This window comes from Drosophila takahashii, unplaced genomic scaffold (assembly GCF_030179915.1).
Source record: "Drosophila takahashii strain IR98-3 E-12201 unplaced genomic scaffold, DtakHiC1v2 scaffold_21, whole genome shotgun sequence".
In the NCBI taxonomy this organism is placed as follows: Eukaryota; Metazoa; Arthropoda; class Insecta; order Diptera; family Drosophilidae; genus Drosophila; species Drosophila takahashii.
The window spans coordinates 8676-23000 of record NW_027221701.1 but is presented as its reverse complement, the minus strand read 5'-3'; the positions used below and the strand labels follow the sequence as shown (position 1 = coordinate 23000).

At 42.2% G+C, this 14325-nt stretch overlaps 2 non-coding genes and 1 pseudogene across 2 annotated transcripts; all 3 read left to right on the top strand.

The window, feature by feature from the left end:
• The first annotated feature begins 394 nt into the window (after positions 1 to 394).
• On the top strand, positions 395 to 2389 carry LOC138914482 (small subunit ribosomal RNA). The gene has a single exon (XR_011420329.1). It is a non-coding gene; the product is annotated as a small subunit ribosomal RNA (ribosomal RNA).
• Positions 2390 to 3012: 623 nt separating this feature from the next.
• On the top strand, positions 3013 to 3191 carry LOC138914479 (5.8S ribosomal RNA). Its single transcript, XR_011420325.1, has one exon. It is a non-coding gene; the product is annotated as a 5.8S ribosomal RNA (ribosomal RNA).
• Positions 3192 to 3589: 398 nt separating this feature from the next.
• On the top strand, positions 3590 to 6357 carry LOC138914478 (large subunit ribosomal RNA; annotated as a pseudogene).
• Positions 6358 to 14325: the final 7968 nt, after the last annotated feature.

Genomic DNA, 14325 nt, shown 5'->3' with positions numbered 1-14325 from the left:
AAAATTGTACATGTGTGGATACAATAATTATGTATGTTGAACAAAAATGATATTTTAGAATGAAATATGTATAGATAATATAATAAAAACTTATAGAAAGAACAATATATATTGAAAATTGTGTTATAAAAAAGTTGTACTTTTTCTTTAACATCAATTATAAACTTGTTATATTAGTGGCGAAACAAGTAAAAATTAAAGAACGTATACGAATGCCATATAAAAATGGCCGTATTCGAATTAAAATAGAATTATTTCACAAAGCAAAAAAAAAATATTGAATTAAAATCAATATTTAAGAAAAACCGAACATATAAAATGGAAATAAAATCTATTATATTTATATTACTAATTTCTATTCAAAAAATATGAATGAAATATGAACGAAAACATTATTCTGGTTGATCCTGCCAGTAGTTATATGCTTGTCTCAAAGATTAAGCCATGCATGTCTAAGTACACACGAATTAAAAGTGAAACCGCAAAAGGCTCATTATATCAGTTATGGTTCCTTAGATCGTTAACAGTTACTTGGATAACTGTGGTAATTCTAGAGCTAATACATGCAATTAAAACATGAACCTTATGGGACATGTGCTTTTATTAGGCTAAAACCAAGCGATCGCAAGATCGTTATATTGGTTGAACTCTAGATAACATGCAGATCGTATGGTCTTGTACCGACGACAGATCTTTCAAATGTCTGCCCTATCAACTTTTGATGGTAGTATCTAGGACTACCATGGTTGCAACGGGTAACGGGGAATCAGGGTTCGATTCCGGAGAGGGAGCCTGAGAAACGGCTACCACATCTAAGGAAGGCAGCAGGCGCGTAAATTACCCACTCCCAGCTCGGGGAGGTAGTGACGAAAAATAACAATACAGGACTCATATCCGAGGCCCTGTAATTGGAATGAGTACACTTTAAATCCTTTAACAAGGACCAATTGGAGGGCAAGTCTGGTGCCAGCAGCCGCGGTAATTCCAGCTCCAATAGCGTATATTAAAGTTGTTGCGGTTAAAACGTTCGTAGTTGAACTTGTGCTTCATACGGGTAGTACAACTTACAATTGTGGTTAGTACTATACCTTTATGTATGTAAGCGTATTACCGGTGGAGTTCTTATATGTGTTTAAATACTTGTATTTTTTCATATGTTCCTCCTATTTAAAAACCTGCATTAGTGCTCTTAAACGAGTGTTATTGTGGGCCGGTACAATTACTTTGAACAAATTAGAGTGCTTAAAGCAGGCTTCAAATGCCTGAATATTCTGTGCATGGGATAATGAAATAAGACCTCTGTTCTGCTTTCATTGGTTTTCAGATCAAGAGGTAATGATTAATAGAAGCAGTTTGGGGGCATTAGTATTACGACGCGAGAGGTGAAATTCTTGGACCGTCGTAAGACTAACTTAAGCGAAAGCATTTGCCAAAGATGTTTTCATTAATCAAGAACGAAAGTTAGAGGTTCGAAGGCGATCAGATACCGCCCTAGTTCTAACCATAAACGATGCCAGCTAGCAATTGGGTGTAGCTACTTTTATGGCTCTCTCAGTCGCTTCCCGGGAAACCAAAGCTTTTGGGCTCCGGGGGAAGTATGGTTGCAAAGCTGAAACTTAAAGGAATTGACGGAAGGGCACCACCAGGAGTGGAGCCTGCGGCTTAATTTGACTCAACACGGGAAAACTTACCAGGTCCGAACATAAGTGTGTAAGACAGATTGATAGCTCTTTCTCGAATCTATGGGTGGTGGTGCATGGCCGTTCTTAGTTCGTGGAGTGATTTGTCTGGTTAATTCCGATAACGAACGAGACTCAAATATATTAAATAGATATCTTCAGGATTATGGTGTTGAAGCTTATATAGCCTTCATTCATGGTGGCAGTAAAATGTTTATTGTGTTTGAATGTGTTTATATAAGTGGAGCCGTACCTGTTGGTTTGTCCCATTATAAGGACACTAGCTTCTTAAATGGACAAATTGCGTCTAGCAATAATGAGATTGAGCAATAACAGGTCTGTGATGCCCTTAGATGTCCTGGGCTGCACGCGCGCTACAATGAAAGTATCAACGTGTATTTCCTAGACCGAGAGGTCCGGGTAAACCGCTGAACCACTTTCATGCTTGGGATTGTGAACTGAAACTGTTCACATGAACTTGGAATTCCCAGTAAGTGTGAGTCATTAACTCGCATTGATTACGTCCCTGCCCTTTGTACACACCGCCCGTCGCTACTACCGATTGAATTATTTAGTGAGGTCTCCGGACGTGATCACTGTGACGCCTTGTGTGTTACGGTTGTTTCGCAAAAGTTGACCGAACTTGATTATTTAGAGGAAGTAAAAGTCGTAACAAGGTTTCCGTAGGTGAACCTGCGGAAGGATCATTATTGTATAATATCCTTACCGTTAATAAAAAAATTTGTTAATACAAATTTAATACAAATTACCAATATATATATATATATACATAATAATTATAATAATAATTATACCAAAAATATGATCTTAAAAGTAAAAGATCAAATAAATTTCGAACAAGCAAATCGAAATATTGTAATAATATAATATTATTACAAATAAATTAAATAGAAACAAACATAAAATTCGAACAAGCAAATCGAATTATTAATATAATAAAATATATTTTATATATTTATTATAAACTTTTGTGTGTATATGGACCATAATATACACGCGTTGCGAGATGTATTGGCCAACTAATTTGATGATGATCATACATTGGATAATGCAACAACCTAAAATATACAATGTTGTACCTGGTTTCAGGTTAATGTTTTATATAAAATTATCAATATATATTAACAAACAAATGCCATTACAAATAATACTTTGATATATATTGTTTATATAAAACTAAGACATTTCGCAGCATTTATTTTAGGTATATAAATACATTTATTGAAGGAATTGATATATGCCAGTAAAATGGTGTATTTTTAATTTCTTTCAATAAAAACATATTTGACCAAATTTAAAACCAATATTATAAAACTCTAAGCGGTGGATCACTCGGCTCATGGGTCGATGAAGAACGCAGCAAACTGTGCGTCATCGTGTGAACTGCAGGACACATGAACATCGACATTTTGAACGCATATCGCAGTCCATGCTGTTATGTACTTTAATTAATTTTATAGTGCTGCTTGGACTACATATGGTTGAGGGTTGTAAGACTATGCTAATTAAGTTGTTTATACAAATTTTATAATAAAATTTTATAAGCATATGGTATATTATTGGATAAAAATAATTTAATTATTTTATTCATAATATTAACAAATATATGAAAAACATTATCTCACAATAGTAATTAAACTTTGAGAAAAACGAAGAGGAATATTTTCTTTTTCAATCAAATAATACTGAGAAATGTCTAGCATAAAATATTATCTAGAATTGTCTCTTATTAATGATTTGAAATATGAAAAACGTTGACAATATTATTATTCTTCGTTAATTCGTTACAAATAAATGCCATTAATATATATATACGTCAGCTTTAAACGAATTTAATAAAATGTTTTATCATTATATATAAAGAATTAATTGCAAATAAAAGTTATATACAACCTCAACTCATATGGGACTACCCCCTGAATTTAAGCATATTAATTAGGGGAGGAAAAGAAACTAACAAGGATTTTCTTAGTAGCGGCGAGCGAAAAGAAATCAGTTCAGCACTAAGTCACTTTGTCTATATGGCAAATGTGAGATGCAGTGTATGGAGCGTCAATATTCTAGTATGAGAAATTAACGATTTAAGTCCTTCTTAAATGAGGCCATTTACCCATAGAGGGTGCCAGGCCCGTATAACGTTAATGATTACTAGATGATGTTTCCAAAGAGTCGTGTTGCTTGATAGTGCAGCACTAAGTGGGTGGTAAACTCCATCTAAAACTAAATATAACCATGAGACCGATAGTAAACAAGTACCGTGAGGGAAAGTTGAAAAGAACTCTGAATAGAGAGTTAAACAGTACGTGAAACTGCTTAGAGGTTAAGCCCGATGAACCTGAATATCCGTTATGGAAAATTCATCATTAAAATTGTAATATTTAAACAATATTATGATAATAGTGTGCATTTTTTCCATATAAGGACATTGTAATCTATTAGCATACCAAATTTATCATAAAATATAACTTATAGTTTATTCAAATTAAATTGCTTGCATTTTAACACAGAATAAATGTTATTAATTTGATAAAGTGCTGATAGATTTATATGAATACAGTGCGTTAATTTTTCGGAATTATATAATGGCATGATTATCATTGATTTTTGTGTTTATTATATGCACTTGTAGGATTAACAATGCGAAAGATTCAGGATACCTTCGGGACCCGTCTTGAAACACGGACCAAGGAGTCTAACATATGTGCAAGTTATTGGGATATAAACCTAATAGCGTAATTAACTTGACTAATAATGGGATTAGTTTTTTAACTATTTATAGCTAATTAACACAATCCCGGGGCGTTCTATATAGTTATGTATAATGATATTTATATTATTTATGCCTCTAACTGGAACGTACCTTGAGCATATATGCTGTGACCCGAAAGATGGTGAACTATACTTGATCAGGTTGAAGTCAGGGGAAACCCTGATGGAAGACCGAAACAGTTCTGACGTGCAAATCGATTGTCAGAATTGAGTATAGGGGCGAAAGACCAATCGAACCATCTAGTAGCTGGTTCCTTCCGAAGTTTCCCTCAGGATAGCTGGTGCATTTTAATATTATATAAAATAATCTTATCTGGTAAAGCGAATGATTAGAGGCCTTAGGGTCGAAACGATCTTAACCTATTCTCAAACTTTAAATGGGTAAGAACCTTAACTTTCTTGATATGAAGTTTAAGGTTATGATATAATGTGCCCAGTGGGCCACTTTTGGTAAGCAGAACTGGCGCTGTGGGATGAACCAAACGTAATGTTACGGTGCCCAAATTAACAACTCATGCAGATACCATGAAAGGCGTTGGTTGCTTAAAACAGCAGGACGGTGATCATGGAAGTCGAAATCCGCTAAGGAGTGTGTAACAACTCACCTGCCGAAGCAACTAGCCCTTAAAATGGATGGCGCTTAAGTTGTATACCTATACATTACCGCTAAAGTAGATGATTTATATTACTTGTGATATAAATTTTGAAACTTTAGTGAGTAGGAAGGTACAATGGTATGCGTAGAAGTGTTTGGCGTAAGCCTGCATGGAGCTGCCATTGGTACAGATCTTGGTGGTAGTAGCAAATAATCGAATGAGACCTTGGAGGACTGAAGTGGAGAAGGGTTTCGTGTGAACAGTGGTTGATCACGAGTTAGTCGGTCCTAAGTTCAAGGCGAAAGCCGAAAATTTTCAAGTAAAACCAAAAACGCAATATATACAAATCAAGCTAATATAATATACTTGAATAATTTTGAACGAAAGGGAATACGGTTCCAATTCCGTAACCTGTTGAGTATCCGTTTGTTATTAAATATGGGCCTCGTGCTCATCCTGGCAACAGGAACGACCATAAAGAAGCCGTCGAGAGATATCGGAAGAGTTTTCTTTTCTGTTTTATAGCCGTACTACCATGGAAGTCTTTCGCAGAGAGATATGGTAGATGGGCTAGAAGAGCATGACATATACTGTTGTGTCGATATTTTCTCCTCGGACCTTGAAAATTTATGGTGGGGACACGCAAACTTCTCAACAGGCCGTACCAATATCCGCAGCTGGTCTCCAAGGTGAAGAGTCTCTAGTCGATAGAATAATGTAGGTAAGGGAAGTCGGCAAATTAGATCCGTAACTTCGGGATAAGGATTGGCTCTGAAGATTGAGATAGTCGGGCTTGATTGGGAAACAATAACATGGTTTATGTGCTCGTTCTGGGTAAATAGAGTTTCTAGCATTTATGTTAGTTACTTGTTCCCCGGATAGTTAGTTACGTAGCCAATTGTGGAACTTTCTTGCTAAAATTTTTAAGAATACTAATTGGGTCAAACCAATTAGTTCTTATTAATTATAACGATTATCAATTAACAATCAATTCAGAACTGGCACGGACTTGGGGAATCCGACTGTCTAATTAAAACAAAGCATTGTGATGGCCCTAGCGGGTGTTGACACAATGTGATTTCTGCCCAGTGCTCTGAATGTCAAAGTGAAGAAATTCAAGTAAGCGCGGGTCAACGGCGGGAGTAACTATGACTCTCTTAAGGTAGCCAAATGCCTCGTCATCTAATTAGTGACGCGCATGAATGGATTAACGAGATTCCTACTGTCCCTATCTACTCACAGTCGATTTTGGATTGCTCGAGTGAGCAGACGTGTGTTTTCGTGCGCTCCGTTAGTTAATTCAAAAACAACAGTCCCCGGTTAGCTACATAGCTGAAACTAGCACCAAAATTCGTGTTTATTGCCTGTGAAAACGTTTTCGGTTTTTTCTGCATGAAAAACTGTGCGGTTGAGTGATATTTCGCGTTTTTCATTTTGTGAATTTTGTTTTCATATTTGCCTCATTTAGGCATATTTTATTTGACAGTTGTCTGAAAGGTAATTGTGACTTTGCTATTTGTCATATATTTGGTACGGAAATTGGACAAAGGTGTGTGACTTTGATAAGTGGTTCGAGCATTGGAATTTCAGCAAATCAGCTGATTGGGATACCAGATCAGCAAAATAGAGTCGGGGTTCCATCCAATATGGATGTTAGCGAGTCTGGGAGTGAACATGGGAGCAGCCGCAGTTCAGCCCGTGGAAGGACCGTGCGCGCTAGGGGAAAACGCAGTATGGGGCCGCCGAGAGATGCATCACGGGCAAAGGTTCCAGCTATTGGTGGGACAAAGGACACGCCAGTGTCTTTAGATGAAGAAAATGAGCCATTATGGATGGAGATGCCGAGTGCTGCTGCGATTGCCGCAAGTTCAGCTGACCCTGTGAATGCTGCTCTGAACGCCGCTGAAAACGCCGCTGCGACTATTGACGCCCCAGATACTGCATCCATTGTTACCCCAGATATTCCGGTAGTCTCCATCATGGAGAAGGTAAAGATGGGAAGCGGTGCCATAGCACGAGAATTGGCGGACATCCGGACCTCGTTCGCGAAAGTATTGGTTGCCTCGACGACCAGCTCAAAACTGGCTGGAAAAATCCAGAATAATTTCAACAGGTATGAGGAGATTATCAGTGCTATGATGATTCACATTGGAGTCCTCGAGGATCGTGCAAGCAGACAACCAACGCCAACACCGGTCGTCTCGGCTGCCTCCTATGCAACTACTGCTGCAAGAGGCGCGCATCTTGTTGGCCAACCTGCTCCCCCCGTAGCCGCACCACGGAGCGTGAACATTCGCGAAACGTGGTCAGCGGTCGTTGCCGGCGACGATCCCACCCTCTCGGGAAGGCAGATTGCGGACAAAATCCGCAAGGAGGTTGCGCCCGCCCTGGGCGTTAGGGTTCATGAGGTGCGTGAGCTGAAGAGAGGCGGTGCTATTATTCGCACGCCATCTCGAGCAGAAATGACCAAAGTTGTCGCATCTGCAAAGTTCGCTGAGGTGGGCCTTAAGGTGTCGAGGAATCCGATTATAAAACCTCGGGTGATTGTGCAAGACGTTGACACCACCATAGGACACGAGGAATTTATGCTGGAACTCAAAGAGAAAAACTTTGAGGATTGGTCGATGAAGCAGTTTCAGAAAGCGGTGGTTTTGACCACAAAGCCCTGGTCTACTGCCAACGGTGCCACAATTAACGTGACACTGGAAGTAGACGACCAGGCGCTGAGCCTTCTAGATGGTGGCAGAGTTTACATCAAGTGGTTCTCTTATCGCTGTCGGCGGCAAGTGCGCACCTACGCTTGCCATAATTGCCTGGGATTCGACCACAAGATTGACAACTGCAGGTATACGAAGCAGGTCTGCCGTCAGTGCGGACAGGATGGCCACAAAGCGGTACAATGTTGTAACCCGGTGGATTGCCGTAACTGCCGGCATAAAGGGCTTCCCTCAGGACATTATATGCTCTCGGGAGGTTGCCCGATATACGGCGCGGTGATAGCAAGGGTGCAAGCTAGACATTAATATGTTCAGCTTCATCCAAGCAAATTGTGGCAAAGGCCGTTGCGCTTTCATCGAGCTTGCCAAGCAGGTGAGAGATGCTGGCCACCTGTTCGCACTAGTCCAGGAGCCCTACGTGGACACAGCTGGAAGAATGACTGGACTCCCTGGAGGGATGAGGGTCTTCGCAGACAAGAGGAGGAAAGCCGCAATCATAGTGGATGATGCAAATGCCATCTGCATGCCCATCGAGAGCCTGACGACGGAGTACGGAGTGTGCGTGAGTGTCACGGGAAGATACGGCACTATCTTTCTGGCCTCCGCATACTGCCGGCATAGAGCTGCTCTGGAGCCCTACACCGACTACCTGGATTCGGTCCTGCTGCTGGCCAGCACGACACCGACAATCCTTGGAATAGATGCTAACGCCGTGTCCCCCATGTGGTTTAGTAAATCTCCACCCAACTCTGGAGATAGTCATCGTCGCGAACGGGGACAGCACTTGACCGAGTGGATCATTGCAAGCGGTGCCTGTGTGCTCAACACAGCCAGCCAGGTGTTCACGTTCGATAATATTCGCTCCAGTAGTGATATCGACGTGACCTTCGCCAACGACGCAGCGCGAGCATGGGCTATGTTCGAATGGAGAGTCGACTTCTGGGATCTCAGTGACCACAACATTATCACTGTTGAGGTTACTCCAGATCCCAATAGGGCCGTTGAGAGCCTAGCTCCGGTACCGCAATGGAGACTCTCCAATGTAAGTTGGCGAAGATTCGGTGAGGAGCTAAGGAGTGCAGCAAGAGGTCTCGAGGAACTGGAGGAATCGCCGTTGGACGAACGAGTGTCTGCCCTCCGCTCTACCGTACAGGACGTGTGCGACAGAGTGATGGGGCGCAGGATGCCTGCAGAAAGGAGAAAAGTAATATGGTGGAATCCTGAACTGAGTACCAAACGCCAAGAGGTTCGGAGACTGAGGCGGAGGCTGCAGGAAGCTCGTCGGAGTGGTACCGATGATGCTGTGCAACTTGTTGCTGGTCTGAGGCTTGCTTCAGCCCAGTACAAGAAGCTTATCCTGACGACAAAGGAGCAAAACTGGCGGGACTTCGTGGGACGGCACAAAGATGATCCATGGGGGCACGTCTACCGAATATGCCGAGGCCGGAAGAAGACAACCGATCTCGGATGTCTTCGGTCGAACGGCGCGCTTATCGTAAATTGGCTCGACTGCGCAAACGTGCTTCTTCGCCACTTCTTTCCAGTTGCGGAGTCGACTGCACGCGTGGACGTACACCCTGGTGCCCCGCCAATTCTCGAATCCTTCGAGGTGGCGACCTGCGTCTCCAGGCTGAAAAGTCGGAGATCTCCGGGTATGGATGGCATCACGGGTGGCATCGTCAAGGAGGTATGGCGTGCCATTCCGGAGCACCTGACGTCGCTGTACTCTCGATGCCTCTCGGAAGGATACTTCCCTGACGAGTGGAAGCACCCGAGAGTGATACCGCTGGTAAAGGGGCCTGATAAGGACAGGAGCGATCCTTCGTCCTATCGTGGCATATGCCTTTTGCCAGTGTTCGGAAAGGTGCTCGAAGGACTCATGGTGAATCGACTCAAGGATGTGCTACCGGATGGCTGCAGATGGCAATTTGGATTTCGGCCTGGACGCTGCGTGGAGGATGCCTGGAGGCATGCCACAACCACAGTTGACAACACCACGTCGCAATACGTCCTTGGAATTTTTGTCGATTTCAAGGGAGCATTCGACAATGTGGAGTGGAGCGCAGTGCTCGATCGGCTTGTCGACGTCGGCTGTCGTGAGATAAGCTTGTGGAAAAGCTACTTCTCCGGCCGAAGGGCAAGCATCATCAGCAGGTATGAAGCAGCCACAGTCTCGGTTACACGGGGCTGCCCGCAAGGGTCCATTAGTGGTCCATTCATTTGGAACCTTCTGATGGATGTGCTGCTTCAGCGCCTAGAGCCACATTGTGCTGTGAGCGCGTATGCAGATGACTTGCTACTTTTCGTTGACGGGAATTCCCGTGCTGATCTGGAGCGAAAAGGCGAGCAGTTGATGAGCATCGTGGGAGCCTGGGGATCTGAAGTTGGAGTGAGCGTGTCCACCAGCAAGACGGCAATCATGTTGCTGAAAGGGAAGCTTTCGCAACGAAGGAGACCAACGGTGCGTTTTGCTGGAGCAAGCCTACCGTATGTCGAAAAATACCGGTACCTGGGCATCTTAGTCGGCGAGCGGTTGAGTTTCCTCCCGCATATCTCGGCAATTCGAGATCGGCTGACTGGAGTCGCCGCGGGGCTAGCACGGGTGCTTCGAGTCGATTGGGGACTCAGTTCCCGCGCAAAGAGGACCATATATAGGGGACTCATGATGCCATGTGCACTCTTTGGTGCCTCGGTCTGGTACAAGGCGGTGAGTAGGGGTAAATCCCTAAAACTCCTCACCTCGTGCCAGAGGACCATCCTTTTGGGATGCCTACCGGTATGCCGCACAGTGTCCACCGTGGCACTGCAGGTGCTTGCTGGTGCTCCTCCAATGGATCTTGACGCTCATCGGTCTGCTTTGAAGTTCAAACTACGGAAGGAAATCCCCCTGGATACCAACGACTGGCTGCATGGACTGGATATGACCGGGATGAACTGGAAGGACAAGATGGCTCTGCTAGACGAGCGTCTGCTAAATGAGTGGCAGCTCAGATGGGATAGCGCGGATCACGGGCATGTGACTCGCGAATTCTTCCCAGAGGCAGCGTTTGTCTACAAGAGGAAAGACTTTGTCTTTACTCTAAAAGCCGGATTCTTACTGACAGGACACGGGTCGCTAAACGCATTCTTGCACGACAGGACTCTCAGCACCACGACCGCATGCTCATGTGGGGAGGTTGACGAGAGCTGGCTTCACGTGTTATGTGAATGCCGGCTGTACAATGAATTGCGTGACCTCGATGCTCTCGGAATTGTCCAGGACCAAGGAAGATGGATCGTCGCGGGAGTAGTTGAGACCCCAGAACGGATGCGTCTCCTAGAAGTTTTCGCGGATGCTGCCTTTTTAAGGCGAAGGATGGCTACGACGGATGGAAGGCGAACCACAGGCGCTGGGCTCTAGCCCAACTCACCCCTGCTGTGTGGCTAGCGGCGAAGAATTCTACCACAGCTTGTCATAGCTTGTCGTAGGAGGCGACTAATATGGCATGGGTGCCCCATCCGAGCTTGTCGGAGCTTAAGGGGTGAGGCCTACCGAGCCTGTAATTTCGGTACCACGGGTTGAGCAGTTCCAAGGCTGCTCATTGAGGTCGGCCCCCTAGTGGGAGTATCGTGGTGGCTGTGGTTGACACCCATATCGGGTAGAGCCTTCGGGCTCGACGTGGAGTTGCGTCATACAACTCGGGTGCTGTGACCCAAAGATCAGTAGGGATTTAGATAGATCCCGCTCCTCAGCAAGGGGGAATGCTTGCCCGACAAGTAAGCATTCAAATTGCTACCGGGGTGGTTGCTATGTACATAGCTATAGCTTCTAGTCCGGGGCGTTGGTCTGGCGCTTAACCTAGACACATTGCACTATACACTCACTTGTGGGTGTATAAGAGTGCCGTGGTTGTAATCCCTTCAGTGTGGAACACGCCACGTTAAATAAGCTTCGGAGGGATCCGATGGACACCTGTCCCTATCTACTATCTAGCGAAACCACAGCCAAGGGAACGGGCTTGGAATAATTAGCGGGGAAAGAAGACCCTTTTGAGCTTGACTCTAATCTGGCAGTGTAAGGAGACATAAGAGGTGTAGAATAAGTGGGAGATATTAGACTTCGGTTTGGTATCGTCAATGAAATACCACTACTCTTATTGTTTCCTTACTTACTTGATTAAATGGAACGTGTATCATTTCCTAGCCATTATACGGATATATTTATTATATCTTATGGTATTGGGTTTTGATGCAAGCTTCTTGATCAAAGTATCACGAGTTTGTTATATAATCGCAAACAAATTCTTTAATAAAACGGTGCATTTATGTATTTTTGATTTGAAAATTTGGTATAACTCCAATTACTCAGGTATGATCCAATTCAAGGACATTGCCAGGTAGGGAGTTTGACTGGGGCGGTACATCTCTCAAATAATAACGGAGGTGTCCCAAGGCCAGCTCAGTGCGGACAGAAACCACACATAGAGCAAAAGGGCAAATGCTGACTTGATCTCGGTGTTCAGTACACACAGGGACAGCAAAAGCTCGGCCTATCGATCCTTTTGGTTTAAAGAGTTTTTAACAAGAGGTGTCAGAAAAGTTACCATAGGGATAACTGGCTTGTGGCGGCCAAGCGTTCATAGCGACGTCGCTTTTTGATCCTTCGATGTCGGCTCTTCCTATCATTGTGAAGCAAAATTCACCAAGCGTTGGATTGTTCACCCATGCAAGGGAACGTGAGCTGGGTTTAGACCGTCGTGAGACAGGTTAGTTTTACCCTACTAATGACAAAACGTTGTTGCGACAGCATTCCTGCGTAGTACGAGAGGAACCGCAGGTACGGACCAATGGCACAATACTTGTTCGAGCGAACAGTGGTATGACGCTACGTCCGTTGGATTATGCCTGAACGCCTCTAAGGTCGTATCCGTGCTGGACTGCAATGATAAATAAGGGGCAATTTGCATTGTATGGCTTCTAAACCATTTAAAGTTTATAATTTACTTTATAAACGACAATGGATGTGATGCCAATGTAATTTGTAACATAGTAAATTGGGAGGATCTTCGATCACCTGATGCCGCGCTAGTTACATATAAAAGCATTATTTAATACAATGACAAAGCCTAGAATCAATTGTAAACGACTTTTGTAACAGGCAAGGTGTTGTAAGTGGTTGAGCAGCTGCCATACTGCGATCCACTGAAGCTTATCCTTTGCTTGATGATTCGATAATAAACATAAATTTAATTGTGTTTATTTTGTTTGGCTTTTTTAAGTCAGAATATATATATATATATAAAATATATATATATAAAATAATAATTATATTTAAATAAATTTTATTTAAATATATTTAACAATGGTAGCCATATGTATCGTCATCCTATTAGTGACGCGTATAAAAATATTCTAAGTCCGAACATGCAAATAAGAGACATATGCAAGTATATGTACTTCTTAAGGTAGCCAACTGAATCGTCATCCTATTAGTGACGTGTATACAAATATTCTAAGTCCGAACATACAAGTAAGAGACATATGCAAGTATATGTACCTCTTAAGGTAGCCAACTGAATCGTCATCCTATTAGTGACGCGTATAAAAATATTCTAAGTCCGAACATACAAGTAAGAGACATATGCAAGTATATGTACCTCTTAAGGTAGCCAACTGAATCGTCATCCTATTAGTGACGCGTATAAAAATATTCTAAGTCCGAACATGCAAATAAGAGACATATGCAAGTATATGTACCTCTTAAGGTAGCCAACTGAATCGTCATCCTATTAGTGACGCGTATAAAAATATTCTAAGTCCGAACATGCAAGTAAGAGACATATGCAAGTATATGTACCTCTTAAGGTAGCCAACTGAATCGTCATCCTATTAGTGACGTGTATAAAAATATTCTAAGTCCGAACATACAAGTAAGAGACATATGCAAGTATATGTACCTCTTAAGGTAGCCAACTGAATCGTCATCCTATTAGTGACGTGTATAAAAATATTCTAAGTCCGAACATGCAAGTAAGAGACATATGCAAGTCAATGTTCCTCTTAAAATAGATGATTGAATCGTCATCCTATTAGTGACGTGTATAAAAATATTCCAAGTCCAAACATGAGTTATATGGATATGAAAATAATATTAAGTTCTAGTATGGATATGAAAAAAATGAGTTATATGGATATGGGAAAAATAACAAGTTCTAGTATGGATATGAAAAAAATGAGTTATGTGGATATGGGAAAAAATAATAAGTTCTAGTATGGATATGAAAAAAAAATGAGTTATATGGATATGGAAAAGAATACAGAGTTCTAGTATGGATATGGAAAAATGAGTTATATGAATATGGAAAAATGATAAGTTCTAGTATGGATATGAAAAAATATTGAGTTATATGGATATTAAAGAAATAATAAGTTCTAGTATGGATATGGAATAAAATGAGTTATATAGATATGGCAAAAAATTTAATGTTCTAGTATGGATATGAAAAAATTAGTTATATGAATATGGGAAAATTTATAAGTTCTAGTATGGATATGGGAAAAATA